At 37.3% G+C, this 19,932-nt stretch overlaps 1 protein-coding gene across 8 annotated transcripts in view; it reads right to left on the bottom strand.

Annotated features, from left to right (window-relative positions):
* Positions 1–19,932, bottom strand: part of Kat6b (lysine acetyltransferase 6B) — a 180,306-nt gene that overhangs the window by 144,502 nt on the left and 15,872 nt on the right. The window lies entirely within an intron of this gene.

The following is a 19,932-nucleotide window of genomic DNA, read 5'->3' as shown; positions in this document are numbered from 1 at the left end:
TGAATAGATGTGTTTCTAATATGTTTGAGATTATATAGCTAACATTCAAATTTTTAAATGTCAGAAAAATTTACTATTCAAAAGAATGTCATTGCCAGGCACTGGTGGCTCATGCCTATAATCCCAGATACTCAGGAGGCAGAGATCAGGAGGATCAAGGTTTGAAGCCAGCCCAAACAAATAGTTCATGAAACCATATCTCAAAATATTCCTTCACAAAAAAGGGCTGGTGGAGTAGCTCAAAGTTGTAGGCTCTGAGCTCAAGCCCCAGTACCCCCCCCAAAAAAACCAATGTCATCCATGAACTATACCATGAACATGTAGGATTCATAGCCAAAAAGCAAGGATGATTAAATATTCATCCCATAAATGTTGAAAAAAGATTTGATAGAATTCAGAATTTATAACTGATACAACTTCTTTAACATGATAAATACATAGGCCAACATCATGTTTCATGGACAAATACAAACGAATTTTTCAAAAGCACATCCACTATCACATTTTTTTTTAATAGGTGGGACTGGGGTTTGAACCCAGGACCTTGCACTTGCAAACAGGTGCCCTACCACTAGCATTCAGCACTAGTATTCTTTAACATCATTAAGGAAGTATTACCTAATAATATCAGACAAGAGAAAGATTTTAGAAGTACAAATTAAAAAGGAAATAAAATTAAAATGACCAGTATTTGCAGATAACACCTGGAAACCCCAAGATAACAAACTAAAATTTATTATCAAGAAAAAGAAAATTCAGTATGGTGGCTGGGCAGAAAATATAAAAATCAGTAACTTTCTTGGACTAAAAAAAAGCCAATTAGAAAATGTAATAGAGAGCAGGGAGAGGGGAAGACAGAGGGAGGGAGGGAGGGAGGGAAGAAGGAAGGAAAATATAATGTTAGGATTCCACTTAGAAGAGTAAGAAAAAAGAATATACCTAGGAATTAATTTAGCAAAGTTAAAATCTGTCAGTACACACTACACACATTGCTATACTCACATACAAGATGATAATGGTGATATAAATGAAATGTGTGGATAAAATGATATCATAGTGGAATTTGCTTCAAAATAATTCAGTAGTAGAAGGGGCTGAGAGAATGGGCAGGTATGTAACTGAAATATGATCATGAGTTGATTATGATAGATGACAATGGGTGAGCACTGTCCTTGATTTTTACTCATGCTTAAATTTTCTACAATTAGGAAAATCTAGGTAAAAATAGAAAATAGAATGATATATCTATTCTTCAACATCAGACTCAGTATTATAAGAATGCCATTATAAACACTGACAACTCCAATAAAATTATACATAAGATCTTTTGTATACTGAACAGTCGATTCTCAAGTCTATGGGGGAAATAAACAAGCAATAAAACACATTATGAAGCTACACTAACTAAAACATCGTGATACTGGTACAAGCATAGATAATTCATGGAACAAAACAGAGTCTAAAAAATAGACTCAAACATACTTAAGAATTTAATCTGTGATAAAAATGGAATTTCATACACAGGAGACTAAAGAGAGTATTCAATGAATAGTGATGGGGCAGCTGGGTTGACATCTAAAAAAATAATAAAATAAAACTGAACTCCTACCACATTCCTTTGAGCAAAATAAACTCCAGATGGATCAAAAATTTATTAATAACCTTAAAGCAACTGAGGCCAATAGGAAAAGGGGAACAGGTACTAGAGAAAAGGTTAGATCAAAAAGAATTAACCTAGAAGGTAACACCCACGCACAGGAAATCAATGTGAGTCAATGCCCTGTATAGCTATCCTTATCTCAACCAGCAAAAACCCTTGTTCCTTCCTATTATTGCTTATACTCTCTCTACAACAAAATTAGAAAGAAGGGCAAAATAGTTTCTGCTGGGTATTGGGGTGGGGGAGAGGGAGGGGGCGGAGTGGGTGGTAAGGGAGGGGGTGGGGGCAGGGGGGAGAAATGAACCAAGCCTTGTATGCACATATGAATAATAAAAGAAAAATGAAAAAAAAATTTAATAATAAAAAACAAAAGCATAAAAACATTACAAGAAAACGAGTAAAATTTTTTTCTCACAATCTTAAAGAAGGGAAGGCCAATGTACAAAACAAAACTTACAAGCCATGAAAGAAATGTGATCATTTTGCAGGAGAGAAATAAAACTAAATGTAAACTGTATATATCTGCTAAGCTGGCCATTTAACCTAGAGATGCATCCTACAAGTGCAGGGATCTATTATTCATGTAAGGACATTCATAGCAAAAGATATAACCACCCACTGGAATTGATTATTGATAAAAAGGCATCTCCTTACAGTGTTATAGACTGATCTCTAAGATATTTTGTTAAATGCAAAAAAAACAAAAACAAAAAAAACCCAAGCTGTCATTTATGCAATAAAAATGGCTATATATAGTATCTTTGGGGGAAAAACCAAGGAACTGTTAATACTATTTGGCTTTGGCAAAAGGGATTGACTAGTTGCCCGTGGGATGAAAATAGTGGTGTGTGTGTGTGTGTGTGTGTGTGTGTGTGTGTGTGTGTGTGTGTTAATGAGGATCAACCCCAGGACCTTGTGTATGCTACTAAGCAAGCACTCTACCACTGGGTTATGCCCAGCCCATAAAAATGAAGGAGAATTGGAGGGAGGATGGTGGAGGGGAGGGAGGGAGGGAGGGAGGGAGGGTGTGGGGAGAGAGGGAGGAAGGAAGGAAGGAAATCTGGGGTTAGAAATGAGAACTGTGCTGAGAATTCCAATTATAAAAACAAAATCTTTTTAACTATAAACACAACATTATTAGACTGGAGGTTTGGCTCAAGCGATCCAGTACCTGCTTTGTAAGCATGAAGCCCTAAATTCAAAACCCCAATCTTGCAGGGTGCCAGTAGCTCACGCCTATAATCCTGGCTACTCAGAAGGCAGAGATCAGGAGGATCACGGTTCAAAACCAGCCTTGGGCAAATAGTACACACAACACAAAACAGGGATGGCAGAGTGGCTCAAGGAGTAAAGCACCTGCCTAGCAAGCATTGAGGCCTTCAGTTCAAACCTCAGTACAAGAAAAAAAAGTCTTGGGTCTTACAACTCCACCTCTCTGAACCTTTGCTCACTGTGCCCACGAAACTACAGCTGCCCTGAAACAGCTAGTCTACGTTGGGCTTAACAAATACTCAACCTGGGCTAGGTATTAGAGGTGTGGCTGAAGTATTATTGTAGCAGGCAGGAGAGCCAGAAAAGAAATACAGGCTGTGTTCTGACAATGAGGCAGGGGGAAGGGATGGAAAAGAAAAGAGATAAAATTTAAAGAATTAAAACATGAAGAAAGTCACAAAGCACTGGGAAAATGAAACAGCCAATGAACTCACATGTAGTCACAATTGGGTTGAGCTTTGCTTTTTGCTTCTGTAACCTGCTTGCAAGGATATATAAGGAGAGACCTCTTTGTTCTCAGGGCTCAGCCTTTGGACACGAGTCAGCTGGGTCTGTGATGACACAATAAAATGTTGGTTCCTGCTAAACTGCCTCAGTGTACCGTAACTCAGCCTGAGATTCCTGCAACATTATAGCACCTGCCTAACAAGCACAAAGTCATAAGTTCAAACTCCAGTATCACCATAAAAAAAAAAGAAAAAAAATGAACATCCAACACTACAAAAAAAATCCTAAATATGCTGGAGGCATGGCTAAAGTGGTAGAGCATGTGCCTAGAAAGGCTAAGGTCATAATTTCAAATCTAAGTACCACCAAAAAATAATTAAAATAATCCTAAATATGACTTCTACATCTTTTCTGACTTAACAAATCCATTCAGGCTGGAGCTACATATTTAATCAAATTAAAAAAAAAAATAGCTGAGCCAGGTGCCAAAGGCTCACACTTGTAATCCTAGCTACTTGGGAGGCTGAGATTGGGAAGATCATGGTTCTAGGCCAGCTTGGGCAAACAATTCTCTAGATTCCCATCTCCAAAATAACCAGAGCAAAATGGAGTGGAGGTGTGACTCAAGCGGTAGAGTGCCTGTATTGCAAGTGCAAACCTCTGAGTTCAAACCCCAGGCCCACCAAATAATTTTAAAAATAAACAAGTAAAAATAAGCTGGACCCAGTGGCACAAATCTTTTAGCACTCAGGAGGATGAGATGGAACGCTTGATCCCAGGAGTTCAAGACCAGCCTGGACAATACAGTGAAAGCCTGTACCAAAAAAAGGTGGGGATTGGGGGGCATGGAGGGCATGGCTAAATTAGTAGAACACACTGCATAGCAGGCACAAGACCCTGAGTTCAAACCTCAGTATACAAATAAATAAATAAATAAAATATATGTATCATGTAAGTTTGAGAAATCCAGCAATGTTAATAATAATGAATTTAATATAGGCCCCTACCATTTTCAGATCAATGGTTTCTATAAGTACCATTGATACATGATGTCAATGTGATATAATTATGATATATTTTACCACTATCCTTAAAATTTAAGCTTAGGGAGAAATAGTCTTCCCTTTCAAGCATGTATTTGTATTATCATATTACTGTTGAACTGTGGTACATTGTGACCTTCACAAAAGTTCCTATATCATAGTTAATTCACCCCTTCAAGCATTATTTTACAATACAGCAATATCTTCTACCAAATCAAAATTCTGTCTTTAGAAACAATGTACAGTATTACATGGTATATACAAGTGGGTATATACTTAGGATTGTATTTCTAAAGAAGATTCTTTATAAGATTTTCTTATTTTTAAAAATTAATATCAAAATATCAATACTTAATTATCTAACTATATGATTTAAACTTGTGAAAAAGCATTTTAATAACTATATTAAAAATTAACTTGCCTTCTCATACTAAATAGCTATGTCTCAAACACAAAACCATTCATTTACATATGTTCTAAAAATTGTATTTATATACATTTTACAATTGGGTCTCCAATGTAAATAGTCCTATTGTTACAGGTCACCAAAGGATACCACACGTTAAGAATTTTGCCCAGGCTGACATTTAAACATCATATCCAGAAGCACATCCATAATGGTGGGATAAGGACCTCCAAATCTATGCTCTTCCATAAAAGCAACACAAACAGCGGCAAAACTTATATGATGATAAACTTATATGATGATAAAATGGTCAATCTATCAAAATGTAACAATTATAAACTTATTACATACAAAAATTTTATGACAAAAGGGTCAATCTATCAAAAAAAAAATGTAACACTTATAGGGCTGGTGGAGTGGCTCAAGTGGTAGAGTACCCGTCTAGCAAGTATGAGGCCTTGAGTTCAAACCCCAGTACCATAACACCCAAAAAAAAAGAAAGAAAGAAAATCTATCAATTATAAGCACATTATGTACCTAACAACAGAACCCAAAATACATTAAGAAAAAGTAATAATACTGAAACAGGGAACTAGTAATTCAACAATATTTGGAGTCTTCAATACTCTACTTCAAATAATAGAACAACCAAGCAAAGATTACCAAGGAAATTGTGAACACTACAAACCAACTAGGCCCAACAGACATCTATAGAGCACTCAACAAGAGTATGCATTCATTCTCAAGCATACATGGAACATTCTTCATAACATACCACATATGTTAGGCCGTAAAACCAAGCCTCAATAAATGCAAACAGACTGAAATATGCAAAATATATTCTTTGACCACAATGGAATAAAATTAAAAATCAACAGCAGAAGTAAATTTAGGAAATTCACAGCCCAGTATAAATTCTGAGCAATACTACTGAATGAAAGTAAAGTGACTGGAGTTCAGATGTCTGGGTAGCGGCCAGAGTCTGATAGGGAGAGCTCAAAGAAAGTCTCACAAGAAACCCACACTGGCAACTGTGTCAAATTTAACATAGCAAATCTATCAAAGGCAACTTTTTATCATTAGAGCCAATATCTAATAAGCTAAATAAGTAATCAACATATTCCAGAAAGCCGTGGGAAGGGGAATACTGTACCACTTGCCTCTGCCTCCTCCCTACACTCTGAAACAAAGCTGGATGGCTAAGTGAAATAAAAGGTAGAAAATTAATTGAATTAAAATTTCAAAGGCTAAAGTGAAGCTGAGTACTATGAGACCTAGATTTGATAGAATACAGTTATGATGTGAATTTTAAAGGCATCATAGATTAGTAGGAAAAGTATCAATTTTATTAAGTGATCCTGAAAGTCAGCTATTTAAAAAGTAAAACAAGACAGTGTAAAGCACATGTTTAGAAAGTACGAGGCCCTGTGTTTATCCCTAGTACTACAAATCAGACAAACAAAAAAACCATACCTGCTCCTTCATGCCATTCACAAAAATAAAAACTGCAGGGTTTTTAAAGATCTAAGTATGTCACTAATGACAAAACAAAAAATAGAAATATTAAGAAATCCTTTTCTGAACTCAAGATGGACTAGAACATTCTAAAAACAATTTTTAAAAATCACAAAAAGTGATGGCTCAAATGTAAATGTTATTTCTTTCTCTCTCTCTCTCTCTTTCTGTTGCTGGGGATTAAACCCAGGGTATTTCACAAGTTAGGCAAGCACTCTACCACTGAGCTACCTCCCCAGCCCTGTTATGATATTTAAATACTCACACAACATAAATGATGAATAAAACAATGTAAAAACCATGACTTATTACAGATATGAGAAGAGCAATAGGAAAGAGAAAGCATAATGGTATAATGTATGAGAGACCTTCTTCCTTACCTCCCCTAGCAAGATGTCAATAGATAATGTCTACAATTAAAAGTCAAGAAATAATGGTAGAAAAGTACTGTTCAAAAATACAGAACTCAAAGTTGAGGAAGGAGGATCATGAGTTAGAGGCCAGCGTGGACTATACTATGAGATGAAAAAACAAAATAAGCCAGATGCTGGTTTATAGGCTCACACCTATAATCCTAATTGGGAGGGTTGAGATTGGGAGGATCACAGTTCGAGGCCAGCCTGAGCAAAAGTCTTCACCAAGACCCCATCTCAACCAAGATAAACTGAGCATGGTAGTACAAACCTGTCATTCCAAGCTACGCAGAAGGCTGAGATTAGGAAGATCATGATTCCATGCCACTCCCCATAAAAAAAGTTTGCAAGAACCCCCTCTCTAGCACATAATGGTGTATGCCTATAATCCCAGCTAAAATGGGAAGCATAAAATAAGAAGATTGCTGTCCAGGTCAGCTTGGGGAAAAAGGGAGACCCTATCTCAAAAATAACCAGAGTAAAAAGGGCTGGAGGCTTGGCTAAAGCTGTAGAGCACCTGCTTAGCAAGTGCAAAGTCCTGAGTTCAAAACCCTGTACGACCAAAAACAAAAACAAAACAGGCACAGTGGCACAGCAGAAGCAGGAGGATACTGAGTTCAAGACCAGGCTGGGCAACATAGTGAGAGCCTATTTCAAAAAACAAAAAAAGGAAAAGGCCAGGCACAATTGCTCATGCCTGTAATTTCAACTATTCAGGAGGCAGAGATCAAGAGGATAGCAGTTCAAGAGAAGCTGGGGCAAAAGTTAACACTCTGTCTCAACCAATAACTGGACATGGTGGCATGTGCCTATTATCTTAGCTACATGGGAGGCATAAATAGGAGGATCTCAGTCCAGGCCACTCAGGGAAAAATTCACTAGACCCCATTGCAAAAATAACTAAAGCAAAAAGAACAAGGGACATGGCTCAAGTGGTAGGTAGACAAATGCAAGTACCTAAGTTCATAATCTAGTACCCTAGTACCACACACACACACACACAAAATAAATAAAATAAAACAAAGAAGGCTAAAGCAAGAAGATGATGAATTAGACAAGCCTGGGCTACATAGCAAGATCCTGTCTCAAATCCCTCCCTACCCCAACCCACCAACACACAAAAAAAACAGAACTCAAACTTTGAAGGAAGTTATCAAACTAAGTATGTTTGAAAGATGGGGAGGTAACCACAACACTACTGCTTTAAGCAATGACCAATAATCATAAAAACTGTTCAATTCATTACTAATCAAAAAATGCAAAGTGATGATGTCTACCACATTAGCAAGACACAAATAAGGGATAAGAACCAAGTTGTACTCACTCCCTCATCCTCTGTCCAAAAATATAAATTGGTACTACCTTTTTAGGACACTTTTAGACACTGTTTCAAAAGCTTAGAAAAAAGATTCATGGCAGTGCCCCAGTAATACTGCCTCTAAATCTACCCAATGAGAAATAATTGTCCACACGTTTAAATTTCTAGTAGTTACAGTAATAGCAAAACAATTAGGAACACACTAGATGTTGAACAATATAGACCTAAGAAATACTATGCATCCACGGAAAGTCAAGAGTTCAAAGAATAATCAAGAATCTAGCTAGCAGAGTGTCTCAAGAGGTAAGAGCACCTGCCTAGCAAGTGTGAGACACTGAGTTCAAATCCCACTGCCACCAAAAAAAAAAAAAAGTCCAGAAAAACACAATAGATTTTTTAATTTAGAAAGGGAGATACTAAATTATATAGCTAACATATCCTTTTATTTAAATGTAAGTATATACATGCAGAAAGAAAAAAGAAGACTGGAAGCAAATACAAACTTTGTAGTGATATTCTCAATGGTAGCAGTATATCCTCTCCAAATCTTTCTGTAGTTTTCAGTTTATTTAATGAGTACCTTACTGTGAAAATTCATAGTCTTTTTGATTATTTAAATAAATCGGTGGGTACTCTGAGGCCCACAGATAACCATTCATGATCTATGTGACTAGGACAAAAATAAAGGAGGTCTCCATTAGAAGGTAATCTGGACATCAATATACTGCTTTTCCTTTAAGAGCAAGATAGCCAAGAAGTAAGTGCTGGGAGCCACAGGTCCTCAAGTCCTGGACAAGTCTCTACCTCAAAAACCCAGAACAAATAAGAGTTGTCACTGATGAACTTTATGCAGCTGGTGTACCAGCTCCATTTTTCACCTAAGGAAACTGACAAGAGTATACTGGCCTGGTGGATAAGGTGGGATTTGAACCTAAGCATTCTGGCTCCAGAGCCACTTGCTCACAGGACTCTTTTAAAAAGGTATCTAAAATCTCTTTTACAACTGGGGCCTGGCGCAAGTGGTATGGCACTTGCCTAGCATGTGCAAGGCCCTAGGTTCAAATCCCATACTGCAAAATAAATGAATGAATGAATGAATGAATGACCTCTTTTAGCAAGAACATGGGCCTTGCCAAATTAATGCCTCTGCATTTTTCTTTACCACCTAAGAGACCCTCTTGTTCACCTATAAAAGAAGTGTTGCACAATGGCATCCCCCAGGGATCTTCACCTAGTTCTAAAGCCTGGTTCCTACTGCCGACACTGATTTAAGCAGTGTAAGGGTGATGTGGGCACCTGATTTTTACAAGCTCTCCACTGGTTTTAATGTGCTGCAAAGTTGGGAAGCCACTGGTCTAAGCCAAGTGACTTGCTGAAGGAGGGGAAGGAAAAGAGGCTCTGAAAAAATACTCATAAAAATAAAAGTCCAATATTTTGTATACAATTTCAGGGTTAACAATCCTCCTAAAAAGGAGGTCTTTGGATCTTAGCTTAAAAGCCCTAAAATCGGTAACTAAAAGATCTCTTGCAACTATAATTTTTTTGTGTGTGTGGTACTGTGTCTTGAACTCAGGGCCTACATCTTGAACCACTTCACCAGCCCTTTTTTATGATAGGTTTCGAGATAAGGTCTTGCAAATTATTTGCCCAGGTTGGCTTCGAACTGCAATCCTCCTGATCTCTACCTCCTGAGTAGCTAGGATTACAGACGTGAGCCGCCAGCACTTGGCTTGCAACTATAAAATTTTATTATGCAAATTTTTTTGGGGGGGGGGGCAGCACTGGGGTTTGAACTCAGGGCCTCGAGCTTGCTAGGCAAGTGCTTTACCTCCTGAGCCACACCCCCAGACCCCCTTTATTCTACATTTGAAGAACTATCACAAACAGTTTTACTAACTCAAAACATAATGAGATAAATTTGATGATTTGGGGTTTCTATTTCAAAGCAGAAACCACAGGTTTATTAATCAGTGATTTACTTTGGGGTATATATTTGGAGAAATGTGGAAAAGCATTAGCAATATAGCCTTACATCAGTACTATCCAAACTGTGTTTAACCAAATGCAAAGATTTCTAGATCCATAAACAGCTATTACGAGGAAAAAGAGAGAAGAAAAACCCATCACCAAATCACCCTGGGTTAGGCAAGTTAAATTTCAAGATTTCCTAGAGACTTTATTTTTTTTCCTTTTTTTAAATTATTATTGTTATACTGGGAGTGCATTGTGACATTTACAAAAGTTCTTCTTACAATATATCATAGGTGATTTCACCCCCTCCATCATTCTCCTTTATCCCCTCTCCCTCTATCTAGAGACTTTGAACATCAGACTATTACTATTAGCATCATCAATATCTTGAAAAGCACTTCTTTCTTCCTCAGAACATTTGGGAAAAGCTACCTTAAATGTTGGCATGCTATACATTCTAAAACTCTTTCCAGGGTTTCCTATTATAAACACTGAAAAGGCACTTCAAGAACCTAAAGCAAAAATGGGAGGTGGTGTAGTATAACAGCTAAGTGTACAGACCATGAGCCTGAGTGCCTGGTTTGAGCCAACCACATAATAGCTATGTGACCTTGGGTAAGTTCTTTAGCTGCCTGAGTCTGTGCAAATGAAAAATGAAAAGTAGTCATACCTTGTCAGTTATTACATATAAAAGCACTTACAGTAATTCCTGCCTCATAGTAAAGCATAACATAAATGCTGACTACCATTTGCTCTTGAAGAAAAGAAAATTTCAATCATTCTGAAAATGAAGATCACTCCATTGCTCATTTGAGAAGGAATCACACAACTCTATGTCTTGACATGTCTCAACTGATTATTTTAATTACATTTGACCTTTTTATTATTTATTTTATTTTATTTTTCATGGGACTGAGGTTTGAACTCAGGACTTCATGCATACGAAGCTGGCCCTCTACCTCTTGAGCCACACCGCCAGTCCATTTTACTCTGGTTATTTTGGAAATGGGGTCTCACAAACTATTTGTCCGTGCTGGCCTTCAACCGTGATCCTCCCTGACCTCAGCCTCCCAAGTAGCTAGGATTACAGACATAAGCCACTGGCACCCAGCTTGGTTTTTGTAATTTCCATAGTGTCTCGCACAATGCTTTATATATTACAAGAATTCAACAGAGTTGTCTTGATTTCACCCAAATAAAATATAAACAGGCACAGGGTGATGAAGTGGTTATGCTACACACAGCCTGTATACAGGGGTTGAAATGTCAGCTCCAACACTTTCTGTGAATTCTTAGCCAAGTCATTCTCTTTGGCATTTTTCTTCATCTATGAAATTTAGTGAATAACAGTATTGATCTCTCAGAATTCATGTAAACTTATTTTGTATATATTAAATGCTTAGAACATTATAAGACATACAGTAAGAACAATGCGTTTAACATGAACATCTTTTTGTATGTTTTCTGTATTCTTTAAATATCATGCACACTTTACAAGGCACAAATACATGTTTTAACCAAGTCCATTTGCTTTTGTTATATATCATAGACTAAGTGAGAAATTTAAATGGTCCGAGACACAATCATGGATTTCAAGAGAATAAAGGCACTTTTTGCAGGATATACATCAGAGTTTAAAAATAAAGAAAAAATAAAAACCTAAAAAGTGGTCCTCTCAATGATAGCTATTTATTTCATTTTGCTCTGAAATTTTTAGAAGCTAGAAAATACATACAATTTGCACCTGATCAATGTTCTCCAAAATGCCTGCAGGCTTGTGTTCATACACTAGAGTTATTGCTAACCAACATGCCATGCTAAATTGAAATCAAGATCATACGCAATTTTCCAATAAAAAGGTGACTTTATAAGTTGGTATAAATGCTTTGTGAGGATGTAATTGTTTTCAGTAGCTGGTAGAAAATGAGATAAGCTGGAAAGTTTACAGAAGGTCAGAGCTTATCAGATAGAAAGATCATCTTTTTATCAGCTCTAGAAAACACATTTATAGACTGACAACTACACAGTCATTCTTTAAAAACTGGCAACAGTGGGTATTTCTAAAGCATTCCAACCAACTGCAGCTACTGCAGAAGGCTCTGCTAAAACATCGGGAAACAAAGGGAAATGAAGAATAATCTGATGTTTATTTTTCTGAATTTTTCCTAAAAACTACAACATATCTACCTATGTATTACTTTTTTAATAAATCAGTTTCTTTTTCAGTCTATTTGGAGTTCTCTAATTGAGGGTCTATACTTTAAATAACAGACATAAAATTCTTCAGATGTTACTTAGCCTTTATGTTACTTAATCTTTAGAATGTCATTTATAAGCTTGTCTTATTAAATTGCCTTACCTATTCCTTCATGTACTCTGTGGGCATTTAAATGAAAGATCCTTCTCTACGACTTTCAAACAGTTTTCCAAAAAAAAAAAAAAAAAAAAAAAATTTAAGCTGGTGGAGTGGCTCAAGTGACAGAGCACCTGCCTAGCAAGACTGAGGCCCCGAGTTCAAACCCTATTGTTTAAAAAATAAAAATAAAATAAATAAATTTTTTTTAAAAATCATTTTGAGCTGGGCATTGTGGTTCATATCTGTAACCTCAGTACTTTGAGAGTCTGAGAGAGAAGGATGTAAAGTTCCAGGCCAGCCTGGGCTACACAGCAAGACCTTGTCTCAAAAAAACACCTATTTTGAACACCTAAATTCCTAAAGCTGTACTGGCAAATCCATTCTTCAATTGTGAGTAGAGGAACACAAAGTGGAGGCAGGAGGCAGCCCCTTCTCCTGCCCTTATAAATAAACCCGTCTCCAGCCTTAGCATAAACTGTGACTCCTGCCTTTCTAAACAGACTCAGACTATGTACACCACTGCTCAAAAACCTTCAAAGATTTACAATCTTCAGTGAAAAATTTGTCTTAGATAAGGCTACTGAAATCACTGCATACCAGACAGAATAATGCCCACCTCCAAAATATACACCCACACTTCCTAATGCCTAGAACTTGAGTGTAGCTCAAGTGGTAGAGTACTTGCCTAGCATGTGCCAAGACACTGGGTTCAAACCCCAGTACAGAAAAAATAAAAATAAGAAGGCATAACAACCAAATGCAATGCATGACCTTTACTGGATCTTAGATCAAAACTCAGAAGTTATAAATGACATTTTGGGGGCCATCTGAGAAAATATGGGCTATCAGATAACACTCTTGTTTCACTGCTGAATTTTTTACATGAGATAATTGTATTTCGGTATATACAAGAATGTTTTTGGTAGCTAATTAAATATTTAGGGATGAAATATCATAATGTCTGACATTTATTTTTCAATAATTCAGCCCAAAATTTTGAATATATGTGTATATACATATACATGACACACATATATAAACATACATAAACACACACACATACAGGAAGAGAGGGCAAGAATAAATGTGCCAACTTTCTTTTTGGCAGTACTAGGGTTTGAACTCAGGGCCTCATGCTTGCTAGACAGGCACTCTACCACCTGAGTCACTCCACTCGCCCTTTTATGTTGTTAGGTAGTTTCAATATAAGGTCTCACAAACTATCCTGATCTCTGCCTCCTGAGTAGCTAGGATTACAGCCATGAGCCGCCCGCACCCAGCTCAAATGTGGCAAATTTTCGCAACTGGAGAATCCAGGTCAAAGAAATATAGTATTTACTGCACCCCTCTCTCAATTTTTGTGAAATAATGCAATTTTATAAATTACAAAGTTAAAGAGGAAAGATCATGCTGGCCCCTCTACTGTTTACCCTTCCTGGTTCTCACATACTTCCAGGAGCCCAATAAGACCGTTGGTTTTGAAACAGCCCACACACCCACCAGCACATTTTATTTTCGAAAGCTTCACTCACAAGTCAAAGCTCAACAGCTAGAGCTGGGTTTTGTTGTAAGACATATAAAATGTATATGACATTAAAATGCCAGTTTCAAAGCAAGCTAAACCTCAACTAGGACTCATGTTTCAATACTCTTCCCAGGCTTTAGTTTGTGCGTTCCTGCTCCTCTATTGCTTCTCTTGCGCCATACAATCCTTATACTCTGTTCCTTGAGCTTCACCATTCCCATTTGTGGCTGGAGAGGGTCATAAACATGGCAAGAAGCATGAGGAAAGCAGCACGGCTTACATAAGAAATCATCAGGTTCTGTGTCTGGCCCTCAGCCCACATCACTCTGAACATCACAGGCAGCTCAGGCCAGGGCTCACCTCCTTCCTGTAGGTCTCACTGTTCTCCATATGGCAGCTTGCTGACACCAAAGAAGATAGAAGACATTATTCACCAAGCTATTCCCACTCCTTCCCTTGAACTGGAAGAGTCACTGATATCTCAATTCTCTCTCCTGCAATACCTTTTTCCCTGCATGCTAAGATTTTATAATGCTCTTAAAAAAAAAAAAAAAGTGGGTGAGGGGAGTGTACTGGACTAACAGATGGAGGATTAAAACAACAAAAGACCTCCTTGATAAGGAGAACAAGAGCTAAAATGTTTGAATACCTACAATAATAACACTGAGGAATAAAATTTGAACTTGTAAATGAAATTAAGTCGCTCTTCTGAACCGCCTGTCCACCTACATACAGGAAGAGGCCCAGCATGTTTTCTATGTATCCCTACTCTATTTCTAATAAAAAGAACACAATCAAGCCAAAACAAACATCTGTTAAACAGCTAAATTTGCTAATGAAACAAAATTGCAACTGGTTTATCAAACATCAAAATGAAGCAAATTTGAGAAAAGACGTATTAACAAAGGTGGTTTGTAAAAAATAGTAGCTGAAGAATTTCAAATTCACTCATCAAATTAATACAAATACTTCCCGGATTTTGCTTAGATAACCGGTTAGTATTTATTTTGTATCTTTGTAGATACCAGCCTCATAGTTTAAATCTCATATCATTTATTTTAAAACTTTGTCTATATCTTTCACTTTGCAGATTTTTCAAGGAATTACCTTTCATAAAACAAACAAAAAATGCACATGCCACACTATATTCTGCCAATTAAAAGATTCATTTGTATAAGGAAAAACAGTGATAAGCAGTCTGCTCCTCCTGGAGACTTCTCTGGGAAAGTGGCCCAGCTGCAAGCAGAAGTGCTTTTAGCATTTCACAATATGCGTGGCCATTTCTTTTCTTTTCTTTTTAAGTTTGTTTTTTGTTTTGCATCACCATTTCTAACATGTACAAGCTTCCCATCACCACCAAGGCAGTGAGTTAAAAACACCCACAGGCAAACAAAAACATATCTCCCTCATGGTAGTGCTAACTCAAATTGTCACCAGCAACTTACATGGCTGACTCATTTGCTAACTTTCATTTGGTAAGCTAATTGCTGTTTATATACTTAGAAAACATTAATAGATGGGAGAGATGAAAGTGCTTAAGAAGATTTGAATTCACATTTCAAATACCAGTGTGAGTAGAGAATGGTTTCATTAAATCTGTGATTTAATGTTCAGTGCCAAGAAAATGAAGTTTCTAAACAAAACGTCTTAAGTTCTACAATCAAAATTTACTATTACAAATAAAACAATCCCATTTCCATGCAGTAGGAATAACATGCAAAGACAAAATATATAAAAAGAATATAGACCTCTATTTTGAGAAATATTTAAAATTACCATTTGCTAATTTTGAAGGGAAAGGATAAGTAAAATCTTTGCCATTGAAATGGCAATAGTCAGGAATAGTCGGAATAGTCAGGAAGCAGCACCTAACTGTTGTTAAATAATTTTGAGCTTTTAGTTCTAAAAGTGTCTGCGGATGTGGCTCAGTGTAGGTAATAGCATGATAGTACCAGATAATACACCTGGTACTAGCATGTACCAGGCCCTGAGTCCAGTTCCCAGCACTACAAAAATAATAATAAAAGTATCACAAATGTAGCTATTATAAGCCAAATAGATACATGGAATATGAGTAAATTCATAAAAGCTGCTGATTAATCAAGACAGGATTGGAAAACATATCAGAAGTATCCAGAGTTAAAAAGAATGCTTAACACTCACTTGAACAATCAAAATTCTGATATAATGTTTCTACTTTACCTAAAGCCTATTTCATTAGACGGCAGGACAAGTCCTATCTTGATAATAGCTCAAAAGTGGAACAAGCTGTCATGCCTCAAGTGCAAATAGAAAGACTCAGTCACTATTCATTTTGTCTTCCCTGTGACCCAGCTAAGTAGTTGGAGACAGTCCAAGTACTCTCTCCACAATACCTCAACAACTGGTACTACCTGCTTACAAAGGCAACCCTCACACACTGCACTCTTCTGAAGAACGTCTGAAGCTTAATTATAACAACATGAACTACAATTTTTTTTTCCTTTCCTGACCCTGAAACAGCAAGCATTTGATCCACTTGACCCTCACATTATAATAGGTTTCTGTGTAACTTTTGTGATTCTAAAATGACTTTTATCCATACCAATTCTAAAACTCTGGTTATTTTGAAGAGTGTATTTCATAATATTTAGGAGCTTTATCCAACTTTCAGTTAATACACATATCTAAACACTCTTAGAGAAATGTGACATCTTCAATACGAAGAACATTAATTCAATGGAAAACTAAGAAGGTTAACAACAGAGGACAGTGGGACTCTCTATTAACATATAAAAACCTTAAATGTTTCTGCCAAAAGATCCACACTATGAATGATTCCCCTAGGACTGAGAGACTAGTGAATGGTCCTTCACAAAGTACTGGCAACTGAAAAAAGTACCAGAGACAGGAAAGAAGACTGTGGTATGGCAGGGACAATGGGATTGGAAAAGAGAAAATCAAGAAAGGGACAATCTAAAAATAAAGTTCAATAATTTGTGTCATTTACACAAGAAACTGATGGAAATGCATACGTATCTTCTATTTATGGAAATTCTTTATATTGATTGTGCTGCCAAAAATTCTGATAAAATGCCTCTCTAAAAAGTGCAGAGGCTATTCACAATAGCCAAGTTATGGAAACAGCCAAGATGCCCCAGCACTGACGAATGGATTAAGAAAATGTGGTATCTATACACAATGGAATTTTATGCAGCCATGAAGAAGAACGAAATGTTATCATTTGCTGGTAAATGGATGGAATTGGAGAACATCATTCTGAGTGAGGTTAGCCTGGCTCAAAAAACCAAAAATCATATGTTCTCCCTCATATGTGGACATTAGATCAAGGGCAAACACAACAAGGGGATTGGACTATAAGCACATGATAAAAGCGAGAGCACACAAGGGAGGGGTGAGGATAGGTAAGACACCTAAAAAACTAGCTAGCATTTGCTGCCCTTAACGCAGAGAAACTAAAGCAGATACCTTAAAGCAACTGAGGCCAATAGGAAAAGGGGAACAGGTACTAGAGAAAAGGTTAGATCAAAAAGAATTAACCTAGAAGGTAACACCCACGCACAGGAAATCAATGTGAGTCAATGCCCTGTATAGCTATCCTTATCTCAACCAGCAAAAACCCTTGTTCCTTCCTATTATTGCTTATACTCTCTCTACAACAAAATTAGAGATAAGGGCAAAATAGTTTCTGCTGGGTATTGGGGGGGGGAGAGGGAGGGGGTGGAGTGGGTGGTAAGGGAGGGGGTGGGGGCAGGGGGGAGAAATGAACCAAGCCTTGTATGCACATATGAATAATAAAAGAAAAATGAAAAAAAAAAAGTGCAGAGGGCTGGCACCTTACTGTAATCTCAGCACATCACTCAGGAGTTGGGAAGATCACAAATTCAAGGCCAGCCTGAGCTACAGAATATGACCCTGCCTCAAAAAAATTTAAAAAACAGGACTAGACACAGTGGCTTACACCTGTAATCCAAGCTACTTGGGAGGCAGAAATCAGGAGGATAGAAGTTCCAAGCAAAAAGTTAGTGAGACCCTCCCCCTCCCATCAACAAAACAAAACAAGTTGGATGTAGTGGTTCGAATGTCCCAGCCAAGGCAGGGTAGGGGGGTAGGTAGGTAGGTAGGAGGGATATAGTACCTTAGTCAGAGGATAGTCCCTGGCAAAAAAGCAAGCCCCTATCTGAAAATAACCTAAAGCAAAAAGGACTGGAGGTGTGACTCGAGTGGTAGAGCATAAGGTCCTGAGCTCAAACCCCAGTACCACAAAAGTAAAAAGGGTAGGGGACAAACAGAATATACAACTGAAGCGCTCACTTTAGAACATACACCAAAACTGGACCAATGCACAGAAGATTAGCAAGGATGACAGACAAATCATGATGTGCTCCATATTTAAAAAAAAGAATAAACAAGTGAACAAACTATAACTACAAGTGATTTTCATCCTAGATTGTCTCTCAGAACACTTTTTTCACCAGGTACCAGTGGCTTACACCTGTAATCCTAGCTACTCAGGAAGCAGAGATCAAGAGATTGTGGCTCAAAGCCAGCCCAGGCAAACAGTTCCCTATCTCCGAAGAAACGCCATCGCAAAAAAGGGCTGGTGGAGTTGCTCAAGATGTAGGCTGTGAGATCAAGCCCCAGTACCACAAAAAAAAAAAAAAAAAAAAAAAAAACACTTTTTTTCTTATTGACAACCTCAGTGTTCTTGTAATTATTTTTGAAGATTTCAGACCGGAGGTATGGTAGAGCACCTGCTTTGCAAGCACAAGGACCCAAGTTCAAACCTCAGTTCCACCAAAAAAAAATTTTTTTTGAAAGTTTTTTGTAAGATTCTAATACGGTTATTTCACTTCAAGAGAAAAATATCAAAAGCCCCATTTGATGTTACAGGTGCCCCACCTTCAATGGCACCAGCTTAGAATGAGAGTTGGCCTATTTTATACTGCACTAGAAACATATCAAGATTTGATGCTTAATAAGTTTGGGGGGAAATACCTCAATAAAGCTAAATACCAATGAATCTGTTTAAAATTGAACTAAACTGGTTTTACAAAAATTAGACTAAAGCTCAAATGTTCGAATGAAATCTTACTGTTACAAAGTGTGTGGTGGTAAGTGAAGTCTCTTAGAGTATTTGACTTTCTAAAGTCTTCATAATCTGATCTAATTGAGCTTTTAATGGGAAACACTAATACTGTCCTTCAGGAAGTTCCTCACCAAGTCAAAGATAAAGTTTTATGTTCAGTGGTCTAACTCATTTCCCTATCACCTCACCAGAGAACTTTCTTAAATAAATAAAGAATTTATGCTAAGGAATGAATGTGGTAATACTCAATTTGAATTCTAGACTATTACAAGATGTGCAATTACATTTCAGAAGGAAGGAACCCCTTCTATTTAACTTACATTGTACTCCTAGCAGTCATGCATAGGAATGATGATATTAAATCTAATTAGACAAAAATTTACAACTTTCCCTACTTCATTCCCCATACTGCTAATATTATAAATAGTACCTGCTTTAAAAACTCTAAAACAGTCATTACAACCACCAAATTTAACATGCTGGAAATTTCCCTGGAAATCTAGGGAAAAACAGCTTTTACCATTGGAGGAACTACCATTGGAGGAACTGAAGAGAGACTTTTACTGTTGATGAAAAGGCACTGTGGGACTGGGATATGGCTCAAGTGGTAGTAGCCAAACCCAGAGTTCAATCCCCAGGAGCTACTACTGTTGGTCAGCATATCTCCCAGCAGAAAAGAGCTTCACAGTCAGCCTGATTCCTCCAAATCTTGACTTGAAAACTCAGCAGCTCTCTAAGAAATCTTGGGCAAATTACTTAAACTTTGGCCTCAGTTTTTCATCTGTAAAATCAGGATAATTACCTACCTTGCTCACAGTTGCTATGATGAGTCAAGAACATAATACATGTAAAGCACTTGGAAGAGTGCCACCACTTAACACTGCTCTCTTTTCTTTTTTTGGTGGGACTGGGTTTGA

Source organism: Castor canadensis, chromosome 7 (genome assembly GCF_047511655.1).
Source record: "Castor canadensis chromosome 7, mCasCan1.hap1v2, whole genome shotgun sequence".
Lineage (NCBI taxonomy): Eukaryota > Metazoa > Chordata > Mammalia > Rodentia > Castoridae > Castor > Castor canadensis.
This window is presented reverse-complemented; position numbering and strand designations above follow the sequence as displayed.